Genomic DNA, 18,779 nt, shown 5'->3' with positions numbered 1-18,779 from the left:
GAAGAGCAGTTGAACGGAATGGACAGTGTCTTGAAGGGAGGATATAAGATGAACATCAACAAAAGCAAAACGAGGATAATGGAATGTAATCGAATTAAGTCGGGTGATGCTGAGGGAATTAGATTAGGAAATGAGACACTTAAAGTAGTAAAGGAGTTTTGCTATTTTTCTGGAGCAAAATAACTGATGATGGTCGAAGTAGAGAGGATATAAAATGTAGACTGGCAATTGCAAGGAAAGCGTTTCTGAAGAAGAGAAATTTGTTAACATCGAGTATAGATTTAAGTGTCAGGAAGTCGTTTCTGAAAGTATTTGTATGGAGTGTAACCATGTATGCAAGTGAAACATGGACTATAAATAGTTTAGACAAGAAGAGACTGGAAGCTTTCGAAATGTGGTGCTACAGAAGAATGCTGAAAATTAGATGGGTACATCACATAACTAATGAGGAGGTATTGAACAGGATTGGGGAGAAGAGAAGTTTGTGGCACAACTTGACTTGAAGAAGGGATCGGTTGGTAGGACATGTTCTGAGGTATCAAGCGATCGCCAGTTTAGTATTGGAGGGCAGCGTGAAGGGTAAAAATCGTAGAGGGAGACCAAGAGATTAATACACTAAGCACATTCAGAAGGATGTCGGCTGCAGTAGGTACTGGGAGATGAAGAAACTTGCACAGGATAGAGTAGCATGGAGAGCTGCATCAAACCAGTCTCAGGACTGAAGACCACAACAACAACAACAGTACGTCACCTTCGTGGTGTAGCAATTTTAATGGCCAGTAGTGTATATATCCATACGCATTATACTTTTCATATAAAAATGAATAAGAGATGTCCCTTTTCTATCATGTAATTGGCCTGTACTAGTCGCAGCTCCATGGCACGAAACAGAGACACTGGCAGCGCATGTACTCTTAACTGCCCAACCCGTCAATACCCAACTTCACTGGCCGCCGGCAAGACATTAATTTTTCTCTTATCAAGCACTGCTGATCACTCTTGTCAACACGACACTGTACGAAACTGATTCGGGCTGATCATGACTTTCCTTATGTTACAAATGCCCCGGGAGAGCAGCTAAGTCTGCCTAGCGAGCTGACTTCCGCCACCACTGCGCTATTCCGAGAAGGTGTGGGAGTGAGACAGTTATATTTCGAGGGCTGTACAAGCAGGAAACGTAGGAAGACGTGTTTACAACACAGTGGAACTAAATAATTCTACGAGGTGAATACTGCAGTCTACTAGAGTTTATTTTCAGCTTCTTATCTTTCTGAAAAGGAAAGGGAACATTGATTGCTGTTATTCGAGGAGCAGAACTACACACCATCTTTAGTAAACAAAACGCTGCATAAAGACAGTAGGACCATAACTGATATGTTTTCTTTGGTGAGGCTAGAAGCAAGATGTTAACTGTTTACCCAGGAAGAAATGCTGCCTCTGAGCATGATGCACAGTTAAGGGAAATAGCATAGTGCCTGACAGTGTCGATACTCCTCAGTGGAAATCTGTTAGAACAATTAATGAGTTCAAGACAATTGTTTTTAAGAACAGTTTACAAGAGATTACAACAGACTTTGAGTCTGTGGCATGTAATGAAACGAGAGACAGAACAAGCACACAGAGAACTGAATTGTAGGGCTATAAATGATAATATGATCATAAAACACAGTCTTGATCTCAAATTTATGTTAATCGGGGTGACCGGTTTCTATCCTTAAGGATCATCTTCAGACTCCAGAACGGCAGGTGGACTTAATGGAGCAAGCCGCGCCGATTCACGACGCTGAACTGAAGATCGCTGGTAATGTTTTCAAAAATTTTATAAGTGATAAGTCACGGGTAGAAAATATGTATAATAATCATTCCATAAATATCGTAGAAATTATAGGGACAAACAGTACAAGAGAAAAATCGCAGCAGTGTGTTGAAAAAGTAACTCTCATGAAACTCAGTCATATGAATGCATCATCAACGTCTTCTTCTGAAATTAAGAATAGTAAACATTCTCCCAAGAATAAAATGGTTCAAATTGCTCTGAGCACTATGAGACTTAACTTCTGAGGTCATCAGTCCCCTAGGACTTAGAACTACTTAAACGTAACTAACCTAAGGACATCACACACATCCTTGCCCGAGGCAGGATTCGAACCCCCGACTGTAGCGATCGATCGGTTCCACACTGTAGCGCCTAGAACCGCTCGCCCAAACATAAAAGCTTACGTGGTTTAATAGTGTTTCGAATACATTTCTAAAGATTTATTCCAATCTAATAAGCCCAGTCTTATCTGAAACGTGTAATACCTGACTAACTCAACACATTTTTCAGTCAATCTGAAATATGCCGTTGTTAAATTCCTCTTTAAGGAATGTGATTAGAGAGATGTCAATAACTACGGACCTGTTTCAATGCTGACATAATTTTTTTCAGGGTTTGACAAGGTGATGCAGTCTAGAATAGGATCTGACCTTATAAACATTAATATCCTCAGCAAATCATAGTTTGGCTTTCAGAGGAGTTCCTCCACTGAGAAATCCACTAATATGTTCACTCACCAAACAATAAAATTGCGCCAGTTGGTACTTTCTGCATTTTACTGTGTGACTTACGGTATTCTCCTAAATAACCTGAAATTTTATGGGGCTGATTGTACGCCATCGAGTGAGCAACATCGTATCCAACCAAAAAATGCAAAACATTGTCTTTAGTAATCCAGCCAAGGTCGTCTGTTGACCTAATTGTGGCTTCGGTGAAATCAGATATGGGGTATCCCAAGGCTCAGTATTAGGTGTACTATTGCTCTTCATATTTGATCTTACATACAACAAGCAGACTTAATTATTTTTGTAGGTGACACTAACACTGTAATCAATGCACGCAAAGCTCCAGAAACAAAAGAAATGATAAACATTGTTATTAAATGTAACATTAACTGGTTTCCTGCGAACGTTCTCATCCTCAATTTTGAAAAGGCACAACATCTTCAGTTCTGCACATAAAGAGGTTGTACAACAAAGATAAGTGTAACAGCTGTTGAGAAAATAATAAACTGCCGGCCGCGGTGGTCTAGCGGTTCTGGCGCTGCAGTCCGGAACCGCGGGACTGCTACGGTCGCAGGTTCGAATCCTGCCTCGGGCATGGGTGTGTGTGATGTCCTTAGGTTAGTTAGGTTTAAGTAGTTCTAAGTTCTAGCGGACTTATGACCTGAGATGTTGAGTCCCATAGTGCTCAGAGCCATTTGAATAATAAACTGGAAACTTCAGCCGGCCGCGGTGGTGTCGCGGTTCTAGGCGCGCAGTCCGGAACCGTGCGACCGCTACGGTCGCAGGTTCGAATCCTGCCTCGGGCATGGATGTGTGTGATGTCCTTAGGTTAGTTAGGTTTAAGTAGTTCTAAGTTCTTGGGGACTGATGACCACAGCAGTTGAGTCCCATAGTGCTCAGAGCCATTTGAACCATTTTTGGAAACTTCAGAATTCTAAGGTGTCCATATTAATGAGAATTTGAACTGGAAATAGCAGAGTTTGAACTCCTAAAACAACTTAGTTCGGCCACATTTGCATTTAGAATCTTAGAAAACCTTGGGGAGAGACAAATCAGTAAGTTGACATAGTTTACATATTTTTATTCTTTTCCGCCAGATAGAATAATGTTCTGAGGCACGTCATCTTAAAGAAAGGAAGTCTTCGTTCCTCAAAAACCTGGTGTAAGAATGCTATGTGGTGTGCACCCGCGATCATCTTGTAGACATCTGTTTAAGAAGTTGGGCAGTCTGACTACTGCTTCACGGTATATTTATTCCCTCAAGAACTTCGTTTTAAGTAATCCACTGCAGCTCGAAATAAACAATGATAAACGTAATGGCAATACCATAAGTGAGGAAACCATTCACTACTCCACACTGCGGTTGTCTGCAGCACAAGAAGAGGTAAATGGTTCAAATGGCTCTGAGCACTATGAGACTTAGCATCTGTGGTCATCAGTCCCCTAGAACTTAGAACTACTTAAACCTAACGAACCTAAGGACATCACACACATCCATGCCCGAGGCAGGATTCGAACCTGCGACCGCAGCGTTCACGCTGTTCCACACTGAAGCGCCTAGAACATCGGCCGGCCAAGAAGAGGTACCCACAGATATAAAATGTCTGACAGACAGCGAAGTAAAATCTGAAAACAAACTGAAAAAGTTTCTCCTTGACAACTCCTATTCTATACAAGAATTTCTGTAATTATGAAACGTCCCCTTTTGAAAAATTGTACACGACTGTGCTTTAACCTGACACACAATATTTTGTTAGCGCAACGCAATCTGACTTTCAAAATTCTCTACAAGAGAATGGCCCTGACTAACATTAAACTATACGTCTCACAAATCACTTACCTCACCAAAAATCTTCGCTGCTCAAGCTACTGCAATACAGCGAGCGCCACTACTGCCAGCTAAATAAAAGATTCAAACTATGGAAGGCACTAACTACTGATAGGGATAGTTAGCAAATGAAAGATATTAATAGAGAACAAACAATGTATTTACCTTGATATGACAAATTACAAAACTCCGCCATCTCTCTCCCCACATCCACCACTGCTGGCGGCTCACCTCCAACTGCCCAGCGCTACGCGCTGTTCACAGCCAGCTGCCTAACACTACAATGGTTGAGTATTACAACAATGAAAAGCAGCCACAGACTGCACACGGCACAGCCGGTGATTTTCATACTGAGGTGGCGTTACCAATAAAAAAACCTAAACAGCCTACTTACATAGCCCCCATGCTCCCCACAAAAAATTTTACAAATTTTGTTGGGCAGTGGGCAACACATATTTGTTAAAATTTTTCATAATCGTAATTACAATAACAAAGAAATCAAATGCACACACTTATTGACACAATGTTGGTCAAAAGCTAAAATTTTTTCTCACAGTCCATAAAGACAGTCCTGATCATTTATCACATTGCAGTGTTTTCCTCAAAGTCTGAGCAGTAAAAGAAAATGCACACGTAAGTAGTGGATTTCCATGCAGTCTTGAAGAAGTAGTGTTGTCCTTCCAACGGAAAGACAGTGCTGACTCTCGACATGCTGACAGGTAATGGGCCACAAGAGAGCAAACCCACAGCGGAGTCAGTCGAAGTTTTGAAGAGTATTGGTGGGTAGGTCATCACAGAGCAGACCCACTGTAGTCCTGGTAGAGATTACGGTATTGGTGGGCCACCAGAGGCGCAGACCCACTGCAGTCCTTGTAGAAATAATGGTACTGGTGAGTCATCAAAGGTGTAGACCCACTGTAGTCCTTGTAGAAATAATGGTATTGGTGGGCCACCAGAGGTGCAGACCCACTGTAGTCCTTGTAGAAATGACGGTACTGGTGGGCCACCATAGGTGCAGACCCACTGTAGTCCTTGTAGAGATGGCCAGCAACCATCTGTTGTGACTGTGCAGGTGCACAATCACCATCGAAGAGTCTTGCGGATAATGTAGCAAGTCCATAACCACCACTTGTGCACTCACAAAGTTTTTGGAATTGTCCTTAGAACAAGCAATGCTGTTATCCAGTCCCTTGCTGAATTATTAACACACGTGCAAACACTAACAGTCCCTACTCCTCACATATTGTCCATATACTATGACCAACAGAAACGTGTGCAGTGAAATGTAACTTACAAGTTACTTAATTTGATGACCTGGTGTCAATTACAATTTTATAACATAAGAATACAATTACAAAGGTACAAAATACATCATTAAAAACATAATAGTAAAGATAACATTCGTAGTAATAGGGGCTTTACAAAAGAATAGAAATAAACATATACATCAGTGTTACAAAAATAATGACATAAGTACATACATAAAGATCAGAATAACTTTTGAAACATCAACTTCACACCTAAGCATTAACACAGAACAGATAAATGTCTAAACATCTTTACAAAGTAAATAACATATTATCAATGCAAATTATATTTGAGGATCACAGTATTCCTCATCATAGTGAATGTAGCTTAGTATTAGAAGAAGAAATTCTATGAAACTACACAAAGACAGGAAGAAAACAAATACACAAGGGTACACAAACACATAGTGGGATAACACAATGGAAAGGACAGGGTTCGTTTTCAGTGTAACTTTTGGTACTGCAGTATTTTGTGAACAAAACCTTTTTTGTTCTTGGAGATCTCCCTTCGTTCATCATTATTCCCAAATGGTCCTATCTGTACCTCTTTTCTGTATTCTAACCATCTTTCTTTCAAAATAATTATTTCTCATTGTACAATACTCATTTTGGCCCTATCTGTTTCTTGTGGCTTCTCAATGCATTTCTTCCAATTCATCATAGTTAGTTTCTTATATATTCTACCCCCTCTTAAGCTAACTTAAATCTACTGAGCTCAGATGCTAAACTAAGGGACGAGGCAATGCAGCAGCACATAACAAATTAACACAAACAGCAATGACAAAAAAAACGCAGATTTGCGAAGCAAGCAGCATTAAGAAATTAGCAAAGCAATTGTAATATTACAACTAATCTAAGGCAATGTGCAACAAATAATAACAAGAAATCATTAGTAAAACTGGCTTAACAGAATAATACAAAGTCAAATTCAATAACACTATGCCTGGCAAACAGCAGCAACTTATACCTAAACATGACATAGCTCAAGCAGAAAAAATAGTAGACTAAAGATAACAATGCAGATAAGGGAAATGTATAATCACATCTTAATGTCTAAGTAATTAAAGTGGTGCACCACAAAAACTAATTCTACAAAAAATTACTCAGTAGTTGAAAAGAAAATTATGTATGCAGTTCCTGGTATTAGTCCCTTCTTATTGTTCTTTCCATTCCAAGAGCTCCTTTTTCGAAGAATGTGGATTACAAAATTATTATTTAATAGATCTGCAGACAGAAAATATTTATATTAGTACATCTATAAAATTTTATTTTAACCAGTGCTGCAGTGCAGCTAGAAACTAGATATTAAACAAAATGGGCAAAGCAAGGCGTGAAACGTCATTCACTAGCCATATGGCATTTCTCTCAATTAGCACGACAATAGCCCCGAAATGTTTCTCATCGTTTTCAAGTTCGTCCGTGTCGTTCTGTGCCGCTGGAAGGCTAATGGCTTTTTTTTTTTTTTTTTTTTTTTTTTTTTTTCCGGGCGGCCGTCGCCCAGGTGTCTGACACAGCTGTGTGCCCACGACGTATTAGACGTATTACGTGCAGGTGGTCACTTAACTTTCGTACGGAAATATTTACGACAGCAGTTTGCTACAATGGCAGTCTTATATAAAAATGTTTCACAGGTCAAGAATTAGCGTTGCAAATCTGTAGAAACAAAATCTTATTGATATAACAGTGTCCAAAAAAATTTTCGTTGGCATTGTGATACATTCACGCATATACACACATTTCATAATTCTTAAAGTACTATTCTTGGTTTCCAACATCCTTTTTCATTAACCAGAGTCCCTAACATCTATTCATTACTCCTTACCTTATTACACATATACATATCGTCGACACATAATCAAATTCCTCATATAGCATCAGCTTATTGATCATAAATATACTGCAACAGCATAATACACATAGTCATCGTAATAATAACATCATAACACCTCAGTCAACTCTCAAAATCGTCGTAGCTTTCTAATTTCAAAACCTAAAAAAATTCTCTGCTCATGTCAAAAGTGTCATCTGCCTCAAACGTACTTCAAAAATCATGATCCCATATCAAACACATCATTCAAAGCTCACATAGTATCACAATGGTTCCAAAAAATATGAACAATTTACAAAGTACAGACAAAATACAATTTCATAAGTGTGAAGGTATCCAACTGTGTAATTGCGTAAACATGTGTCACTGATGTATTAAAAAAAAACTTATCTCTCAGTTAAATGATCAGATAGCTGTGTAATACTGTGTTGGAGAAATATGGTACCGATGTGTAAAGTTGTATAAGCAAATACCATATTAGCTAGGGCTCCTTGTGCTTGCCAAACACATGGTACACAAAGTAAGTGTGTACCCCCCTCAGAAGATTCCAGGTTCCAATCCTGGCAGGGTCGCCATATGAAACGTCCCCTTTGAACAATTCTACACGACTGTGCTTTAACCTGACACACAATATTTTTTAGCGTAACGCAATCTGACTTTCAACACACAATATTTTGTTAGCGCAACGCAATCTGACTTTCAAAATTCTCTCTACAATTACGCGCTAGCAATAAACAAAATCTACACTAATTACACAAACTACAAGAAAAAAATCAGAAGATTCCAGGTTCGAATCCTGGCAGGGTCGCCATATGAAACGTCCCCTTTTGAAAAATTGTACACGACTGTGCTTTAACCTGACACACAATATTTTGTTAGCGCAACGCAATCTGACTTTCAAAATTCTCTACAAGAGAATGGCCCTGACTAACATTAAACTATACGTCTCACAAATCACTTACCTCACCAAAAATCTTCGCTGCTCAAGCTACTGCAATACAGCGAGCGCCACTACTGCCAGCTAAATAAAAGATTCAAACTATGGAAGGCACTAACTACTGATAGGGATAGTTAGCAAATGAAAGATATTAATAGAGAACAAACAATGTATTTACCTTGATATGACAAATTACAAAACTCCGCCATCTCTCTCCCCACATCCACCACTGCTGGCGGCTCACCTCCAACTGCCCAGCGCTACGCGCTGTTCACAGCCAGCTGCCTAACACTACAATGGTTGAGTATTACAACAATGAAAAGCAGCCACAGACTGCACACGGCACAGCCGGTGATTTTCATACTGAGGTGGCGTTACCAATAAAAAAACCTAAACAGCCTACTTACAATTATAATGTGTAAAAGGTGGTAGGTAGGAGTTACTAACTCTTATCTGCACTTTTTTTTAAACAAGGATCTGTATACATCCGCAGCATGTTTAAAATTAATTTGCAATCTCAATGTAAGACGACTCGTTCCTGTTTATCGCGCAAAATGATCCATGGAACATGTAAAGACTAACTAACGTGCATGCATTTAGCATTAAGTTATGGTGTGCGTGCGTGTGTGTGTGTGTGTGTGTGTGTGTGTGTGTGTGTGTGTGTGTGTGTCATTGCGCGCGCGCGTGTGTGTGTGGGGGGGGGGGCGCATTACGTTATGTTGTTTACAAATTCATGTATGTCTGAATTTTATAATATGTAATACACTGAAGAGCCAAAGAAACTGGTACACCTGTCTAATATCGTGTAGGGCTCCCGCGAGCACACAGACGTGCCGCAACACGACATGAAATGGACTTGACTAATGTCTGAAGTAGTGCTGGAGGGAATTGACACCATGAATCCTGCAGGGCTGTCCATAAATCCATAAGAGTAGAATGGGATGGAGATCTCTTTGGAACAGCACGTTGCAAGGCATCCCAGATATGTCTGGGGAGTTTGGTGGCCAGCAGAAGCGTTTAAACTCAGAAGAGGGTCCCTGGAGCCACTCTGTAGCTATTCTGGACGTGTGGGGTGTCGCATTGTCCTACTGTAATTGCCCAAGTCCGTCATAATGCGCAATGAACATGAATGGATGCAGGCGACCGGACAGAATGCCTACGTACGTGTCTCCCGCCAGGGTCGTATCTAGATGTATCAGGGGTCCCATATCACTCCAACTGCACACGCCCACACCATTACAGAGCCTCCACCAGCTTGAACAGTCCCCTGCTGACATGCCTGGTCCGATTATTCATAAGGTTGTCTCAAAACCCGTGCACGTCCATCCGCTCAATACAATTTGAAACGAGACACGTCCAACCAGGCAACATGGGTCATCGACTCCCAAAGCCATATCGATGACGTTTCGCTGAATGGTTAGCAGCTGACACTTGTTGATGACCCAGCATTGAAATCTGCAGCATTTTGCGGAAGGCTTGTTCGTTGAACGATTCTCTTCAGTCGTCGTTGTTCAGTTTCTCACAGGATCCTTTTCCGGCCGCAGCGATGTCGGACATGTGATGTTTTACCGGTTTCCTGATATTCCTTCTTTTTGCTAAAATTACCTCATTCGAATTTGAAAGCTACTTTGTAGCAATGGCCCTTCGATGTCATCTTCCTTCCGTTGAAACGAACTATATATTTTTAATTAGTTATAACCGCAAATTACACACAACAAGGTGACTTTCTTTCATTTATATTGGTATCTCTCTCCTGTTACTGGAGTTCCTTACTTAAGTTTTTATGTTCTTCTGTTTTAAACCGTTATAACACTAATTTGTAAGATTTTTTCACTTCTTTACTTACTTTTAATTCAATTTTCTCCCTAAGGGCCGCCTACAGTTCTAACTGCGGTAGCTCTCTTTAGTCAGAAAGACGTGCATCATACCTTCCTTATGGCTGGTGCTGTAATGACGTTGCAATGAGTGTTTTTCCCAGCTCGTAATTATGCAATGGCATATTGAGCTCTTTACGTGGCCTTCAAACGATACAAAAAGTGAAGCACTATCAATTCTGCGACGAACAATGTGGCATCTCCAATTTTTACTGATAAGTGGGTGTACGCCATATTATTTCTTATGCAGAACGTAAGTAGTATTGCTAGAAAAATGCTAGGATGTGACAAGGCGACTGCTCCGGTCTAGCGGCGTCTTGTTGCAGCCTTCCGCTGCCCCCTCACCCCTTCGCCGTTGCGCTCGTAACGCTAGATGGGAGCGCGTCCAGATAGCTCGCTTCAGTGGAGGCTATTTGGCCTGGCCTAAACCAATGACTCCATTGGTGTGACACCCATTTATACTTATCCAAATTCATATCTGATTTATTTACCAAATAATCAGCAATGGTGTGTACATGCAGAACCCCAATTGTCAAGCAGTGCATAGGGTCGCTCGGCGAGGTCCACGTCAGCTAGAGAGCCCACATAATAGTGCCGTGAGCCAAACGACACGTGTGTAATGTTCCTTGGTCGCATACACCGATCAATATTTTCTAGTGACGTCGGCTGCTCACTGCATTACGTAGAATGCTTTGAACGCCAATAAAATATTCATGGCTGCAAGAGCCAGACATGTCACTGTATCCTATCAGCTGGGTACTAGATGGCTGAAGGTAACTCAACAGCGATGAAATTTATAGAGCTGGAAACGTCAAGCGAAATCAGCCAAATCAGAACCACATACATTATAACAAATAAACTCTGAATTTATATTTTCCATAAAAAAAGAAATAATGAAAAGTGTGAGGTCATCCACTTGGATGCTAAAAAGAATCAGTTAAATTTTGGTTACACGATAAATTAACCAACTCTAAAAGCCGTGAATTCAACTAAATGCTTAGGTATTACAATTACGAACAACAGTATTTTAAACATAGCTGCGCAACAGCAACGGTTCCACGTAATAAGATTAAAAAACAGCCGACCAGTTGCAAAGGATAAAGTAATCTTTACCTAGGTTTCGATAGATTCAAATCTATCTTCTTCAGAAGGCGGCAGTATTACATTAACATGGAGTGATATGTCATTGTCGTATTAACAAACATCTGCATAACTCCATTAGTCCAAATAAAATATAGCCCTGAGAGCGGTCTCCAACTTCCATGTACTTATTTTTATTTGTCTGACAAACCCTATTCTCAGGGCTATATTTTATTTGGACTAATGGAGTTATGCAGATGTTTGTTAATACGACAATGACATATCACTCCATGTTAATGTAACACTGCCGCCTTCTGAAGAAGATAGATTTAAATCAATCGAAACCTAGGTAAAGATTACTTTATCCTTTGCAACTGGTCGGCTGTTTTTTAATCTTAATTACGAACAACTTAAATTGTAAAGAACACAGAAAATGTTGTGGGGAATTCTAACCGAAGACTGCATTTCTTTCACAGAACACTTAAGTAACATGCGACAGATCAACTAGACTGCCTATACTACCCATTTTGGAGTACTGCTGCGTGGTGAGGGATCCCTACCAGGCAGGATTAGGGATGTACATCGAGAAATTTCAGAGAAGGGCCACACATTTTGTAATCGTATTGCATTTTCCTACAACTCTACCAACGAACTGAAGTATGTCACCTGCTTTACTTACAGGCAGCCTGTGTTGTTCCACCTCATATTCCTATAAATTTCCACACCCACATATTTGTACGAGTTGACTGATTCCAGCCGACTCGTGCATTTTATAGCAGCAGAATAAAAAGATTCTTTTTTTCATTTTGTGAAGCGCACACTTTTACATTTCGGAATACTTAAAACAAATTTCCAATACTTGCACCATTTTGAAATCTTAAAATCAGACTTCGTGTTTGTGCAGCTTTTCATTACAGTTAATCCCATCATCAGCAAAAAGTCTCAGGTTGTTATTAATATTGACTGCAAGGTCGTTGACATACGACACGACTAGAAAGGGACCCAACACACATCCCTAGGACACACCAAATATTATTTCTTCATCTGATGATAATGCCGCACCCAATATATCATATCCCTCCAGACGAAGAAAACCTCAACCCTTGACAAATTTCACTTGGCACCCCGTAAGATCGTAATACACATAGCAGTGTTTTTCGTAGGTCAAGAAATCTTCCATCTCCATGTCTTGATCCATGATTTTCAGCATGTTATGTGAGAAAAGTGTGAGGTGGGTTTTAAGTTGTAAATGTCTTCGAATTCCGTGCTGGTTGGTCTTGAGCAGGTCCTTCTGTTAGAGATACCTTTACGTTACAGTTTAAAATATATTCTCAATCTACAAAAAACGGCTGTCAAGGGTTTCGGATGACTGTTTTGTACATCACTTCTGCTACTCGTCCAACTACTGGACACGAAGGCGTCCGTGGTATATTGCGGGTAAAAGAGGAGCTAACTCAACATCAAATACGATACAGAATCTGATAGCGATTCCATCAGCTTCAGGAATGGCACCATGAAATAATCTAATTTTTCGACATTAGCTCAATGATTGCGTGTTTTATTATTTCCTTAAAAATGTGGCGTTATGGTACATTAATTTGTTAGTTTCAAAAGAAGTGGAGCAATTATTTCCAACGGCGGCGAGGTATACGTCTGAATGTCATATTGTGTTTGTTTTCGATCTGTAATTTGCTGCGGTAAATTATACTTAGTTGACTTGTACTTAATGCTTCTGGGCACCATCGATAAGCGGTACGCAGTTGTCACATATTCGTTGCTACTGTTTGGCGTGCTTACCCATGTTATTACAGGTCGTCGTACATTTCCTTTACCACAATTCCAGTAGAAGAAATTAGCCTATATTTTTGACGTAAATCGTTGATAGTGTACTGTTTGCAGTTGTAAAATGTTTTGTGTTCTTCCCTCTTCTTTATCAGTTGCTGGTATCCATTTTCCCGCTACTTCTTTGAAGCATTTCGAGGTGAAAATTCATCATATTCATCAGGCACTAAGGGCAACGCGTTGCAGCTGTAGCCGTCCGTATCTATCCCTTAGCATCTTTACCATTTGGTTATAACTGCTGCAGTTAATTCTATATATAATACTTTGTAACATGAATATTCTGCGTCTGATTCTTGACTTTTCCCCAGGAGTTTTTCTTTCGAAGATGTTTTTTTTTTTTTATGAGGCTGTTATGTCGAATAAGGTATCCAACAGATTTCTCTATTATTTTAATCAACGTACTTTTTTATTTTGCCGCGTTTCCTCAGAGTCCACCCCTCGCAAACATAGCTTGAAAGCTCCAAACAAATGTCTTCCTAAATTTATTTCTTGTTTTTGTACTTAGGTGCTTATTTGTTTATAAATTACTTATATGTCCGTAATCCTCCAATTTTTCTTTTAATAACCACTGAATTTTTATTGTAATTCCCGAGTGACAGTAAAATTTACGTATATTAGCGTATCCTACCTTAAAGTTTCCCCTCACATGTCTTTTCAATTTATCGATCAGCATTATTTTAGTGTTTTTGTTTATTTTCATTTCCTGATTGTCCAAGGCATAAGACAAAATTTTTAACATGTAATTCATTTCCTTTTCAGAATCTGCTAAGATTACCGTATCAGCTACAATTTACCATTGATCTTCTTCCTCCTGGTTCCGCTTTTCATTATTTGCATTGCACTTTGTACAAATAAAGTGAACAAGTATAGCCAGGAAGGAAAGCCTGTCGGTCGTGTTTTCTTATCTAGCCTGCTAGTTAATGCCATTGATGCTAGTATTTATTTCTGCACTGTGGTCTTTGTGCAGACTGAGAATCAGTCTTTTATCCCTCCAGTCTATTGCAGTTTTATTTTGTTTTTCAAACACTATCTTCAGTCCATTATCAAAATCTCATCAAAATTCAGTGAAATTGAAAAGCAGCTGATCAAGATTTCAGCACTCAAGTCAGTATATGATGTAGAGTGTCGTGCAGGAAATGATGAACGACTAGATGTGTAGGTCCGCAAACCAAAGGGTGGGAGGCCACCTCCTGTTGGTGAGATTGGCATGGCTGTTTCCCACACAGGAGTTTCGGATCGTCGCAGCCTTGGCCCAGTCAGCAAGAAGCTATTATCTGCAACGATATCATTTATTATCAAGAGGATATGGGATTCATGGCATTGCCGGATACGAACAGGGGGCCACCTCTTTGTCAGTGCAGTATGACGTCGAACTCCGGATCAAACTTAACAAGGCTGGCGCTCTCTCGGGCCATTGGACTTGGACATTGTCGATAATATAGCACGCCAATATTTCCCGGCAGCATTTCAAATCACATGAGCTGCAGCAGCCACATGTTCAGTAACACTGTCGCCACTGTTGTCCGGCATTGTTTCCGGAATACGTTTCCGTGGCAGAAGTTTTTACAGGGGCAATAATATGGCAGAGGAATGGACGAAAGCGAGATAGTGGAAATGAGTTCGACTCTCTTGCATTTGCATTCCACGCGGAAAAAAACCTGCAATAAAAGAGAAATCATGCAGTTTTAATGCATTCTTTTTTAAGTAAGCAGACTACTTCTGACGCTTTGCCTGTAAACTGAAACTGGATACATACTTTTGGCCGAGAGGCAGTCTTCTACTTGGGGCCTTTGCTTCTGGTGCTTTTCGTGTAGTCCTCGCCAGACTTAACTTCGAGAGGCACCTTCAGAAAGAAGTCAGCCAGAGTGCGCTAAGACTATCACACGACACCTGTGAGCATGAAATCGCCTTTCGAGGACAGTCACAAACTTATTTTCGTGGAAATGTTATTTTAGGCATTACTCTTTCAGATCTCAGAGTAAACTGGCATTGAAACTTAACTACTGCGGCCACCATGGTGGACGTTTCATGTTTATGCTCACCAGCGCCATTCATTCTGAGTGATAACACGTATTGATATTCCTTTGCGTTCCCTGATTACGACTGAATTTTGTGTTTCCTTCCTTTTATTACCTCAACTGTGTAATTATCTTTTTACTATAACCGTTATTTGTTGTTTTAAAGTATTGTCGAATTTGGGAATGGTAAAGCAGAACATAGTTTGAAACACCCATATCTTACTTTAAATGCTACTGTAATTTTGAATCTTTTAAAGTTTAGTCAAGTATATTCATACAACTCCTTTTTTCTTAGTGGACAGATTTAATGTGAATTTAAGTGGATGTTTTAATGCTCTATATGCTGTTTTTGATTCTGTTGCTTTCTGTCTCTTGTAGTAACTCACTATTTGTTGCTCTGTCCATTTGTTATTACCATTTCAAAGCTCCAGTCGACTGGTTATGGCAGCATCAATTATTCAGAAGTATACGTAATTATTTTGAAACAGTTGTGATTTATTTATACAGTTAGTTACAGTTTTTATTGTTAGCAATGTCAGTGATATTTGAGGTGAAGGTTGTAAGTCAATTCAGCTGCTGAAGGTTCCACTTGTTATTAGTGTAACGGATATTCTTTTCATTATAAAGTTCAGTAAATGTTCTTTTACGATGAAACGTGAAATGTGTTTGCCAAAAAAAATTATGTTTCTCATAAATTAGTAAAAAGTTGGTGATAATATCCTGGCTCAAATTATTCGTGGAACTTTACTATTTCCCGCCCCCCAGATCAATAGTAAAAGCAGTTCATGTGAGAATTCGGAAAAGCATTAACAGTATTAAATATTGTGTACCAGTTACAAATGGTTCAAATGGCTCTGAGCAGTATGGGACTTAACATCTGAGGTCATCAGTCCCCTAGAACTTAGAACTACTTAAACCTAACTAACCTAAGGACATCACACACATCCATGCCCCAGGCAGGATTCGAACCTGCGACCGTAGCGGTCACGCGGTTCCACACTGAAGCGCCTAGAACCGCACGGCCACACCGGCCGGCGTACCAGTTACAACCAGTTTAGCGATCATCGTCCAATTTTTGGCTTCTGATGACTCTTCAATACGTTTTGTGGACTTCTGAAGTGCCGTTTTCATCGAGATGTCACTTGGTTATAGTAATTTGCAACGCTTTAGTACAACGACTCGCGGAACTCATTAGGTAGTTTGAAATTACAATCACATGCTTCTATTGTAGTAGTATTTTATTGTGGTTGACACTACTGTGACGAAACTATAAATTTCATGAATAAGATACATCTACAGCCAGCGCAATGAGACAAGAAAATTTAAATATAGAAATTTGGTGCTCGTAACAGTGCAAACACATGCGATGAAGCTTCAGACAAAGTTATAAATCTTAAGGGCCCACAACAGAATTGTAAGTGTAAAGGTCTGACTGTATTCAACGTTTAATGCTCTGATAAAGTATTAATTCAAAACATAAAACTGGAATGATGTATTGAAAACTTCTGAGTGATTGAAAGTGGAAAGATTGCCTCTTTATTGTTAATTTTGGTGAAAATCTGCCGCTTACAAAGAACGTACGAACCGCGGTGCAGCGTCACAGTTCGGTGTATCGAGAAACCGGAAGTCCATTCTAGACGACCCGAGGTGCAGGATAATGAAGAAAGAACAATGGGCGCGGTGGAAAACAACAGCTGCTTCCTGAAGAATAAACACTAATGATATAGTAAGTACCTGTCAGTCTTATGTACTCATTACTGGCTCACGTCTGTTTTAATAGCGTCAGGCCAGAGTTGTTGAAGTTAATGTCGATTGATTTCCTTTAAAAGATCGCTAGGAAACAACACAACAAAGCGCAGTTACTGTATTTTTTTGTACAGAATACACCCTGAAATTTTTTTCACAGTAATTCGTCATTTTCTTTTACATAATGAGAGTATATGAGTGTTAGTGTGATTATTTTCTGTTTAGTGCCGTGTGCAGTTTTTTGTACGCCGCGAGAAAAAATGCAAAACCCTTTTCATTGACATGTGGGGTGACACGTATTTCAGAACTGTAGAAATACATGATAAATTCAGACCAAATTAAACACACATTTCACAGTAAAGGTTGCCCAACAAGTAGCGTGAATACAGACACTACCTCCATCTAGCGGCAACGCAGGCGCGTACTCGTATTGTCGCATGCAAACGATCATATAGGTGGCCGAATGCCATCCTGCGATAGATTGTTCAAATGGCTCTGAGCACTATGGGACTCAACTGCTGTGGTCATCAGTCCCCTAGAACTTAGAGCTACTTAAACTTAACTAACCTAAGGACATCACACACACCCATGCCCGAGGCAGGATTCGAACCTGCGACTGTAGCAGCAGCGCAGCTCCGGACTGGAGCGCCTAGAACCGCACGGCCACCGCGGCCGGCAAATGGATTGTTCCAAGCATCTTACGTATGTCGTTGCAGTTTATGCAATGGTTCTTGCAAGCCCCGGAGACCCAGTAAGTTCTCGCCCCATTACGTCCCATACGTGTTCGACTAGTGAGGGATTTTGGATTCTGCTGGTCAGACCAGTTATAGAGCACGTAGCGTCGCAGCAGCCAAATGTGGACATTCGTTGTGCCTGTGAGAAAGCACTTCATCTGCCTGTCGAAGAAATGGCAGTAGCAGAAAAGTAACAGTCTATGTAACGGAGCGGACACTGGTTGCTTTACTCGTAAGGAACACCAAGTGTGACCACGAGTTGTGACTTATGGCCCCCACACCACGAAGACTGTGATCGAACCTGTGTGTTGTGGGCGAATACACTCTGGAATGGGCAACTCACCAGGTTTACATATGCCATAGTCGTGTATGCGAACCACTTGCATACAGACAGAACCTGCTCTCACCACTGAAGACAACACAGCTACGTTTCACTCTACTGTCAACTCTTCCAAGACTTCAGAGTAGCTACGCTTGGCAGTGTCATGACCTCAGTGTTAGCCTGGGCAGAGGCACACGTGATCTTTAATCCTGCTGCAGGCAGACGACTTCCAACTGTCCCTGATGGCACGGCAGGTGCGAGACGTACTACGCCGACCTCCAGAATCTAGTATTGCGTTATATGTGCTAGCCATGAAATACACATATGCATTGCTCACACGTACTTGATAACCGCCTAAAGTGTAAGATAAAAATATATCAGTAGAAACATATTAATACTGAGATATCTGTTGAATTATTGTTTTTGTTTTTCTGTGTAAAGTACGTTTTCTAATTAAAATCATAACAAAAACGTTTTGTCAGAGACTTTTGCTGAAGAGGCCAAACGGAAAGGAACTATTTCTTTTGCTGTAAATCAAATGATGCTGTACTTCATTTGTTCTCGCATTGTGTAACGCTTTTTTCTGTCTGAGTGTTTCTACGTGTCTAACAATGGATAATCGAGGATAGAATGTAATACTAGAATGAGAAGGAAAGTTGCTACTCACCATATAGCGGAGCTGCTGAGTCGCAGATAGGCACAACAAAAAGACCCTCACAATT

This window comes from Schistocerca nitens, chromosome 4 (genome assembly GCF_023898315.1).
Source record: "Schistocerca nitens isolate TAMUIC-IGC-003100 chromosome 4, iqSchNite1.1, whole genome shotgun sequence".
Lineage (NCBI taxonomy): Eukaryota > Metazoa > Arthropoda > Insecta > Orthoptera > Acrididae > Schistocerca > Schistocerca nitens.
The sequence above is the reverse complement of the archived record's forward strand: the minus strand, read 5'-3'. Positions refer to the sequence as shown.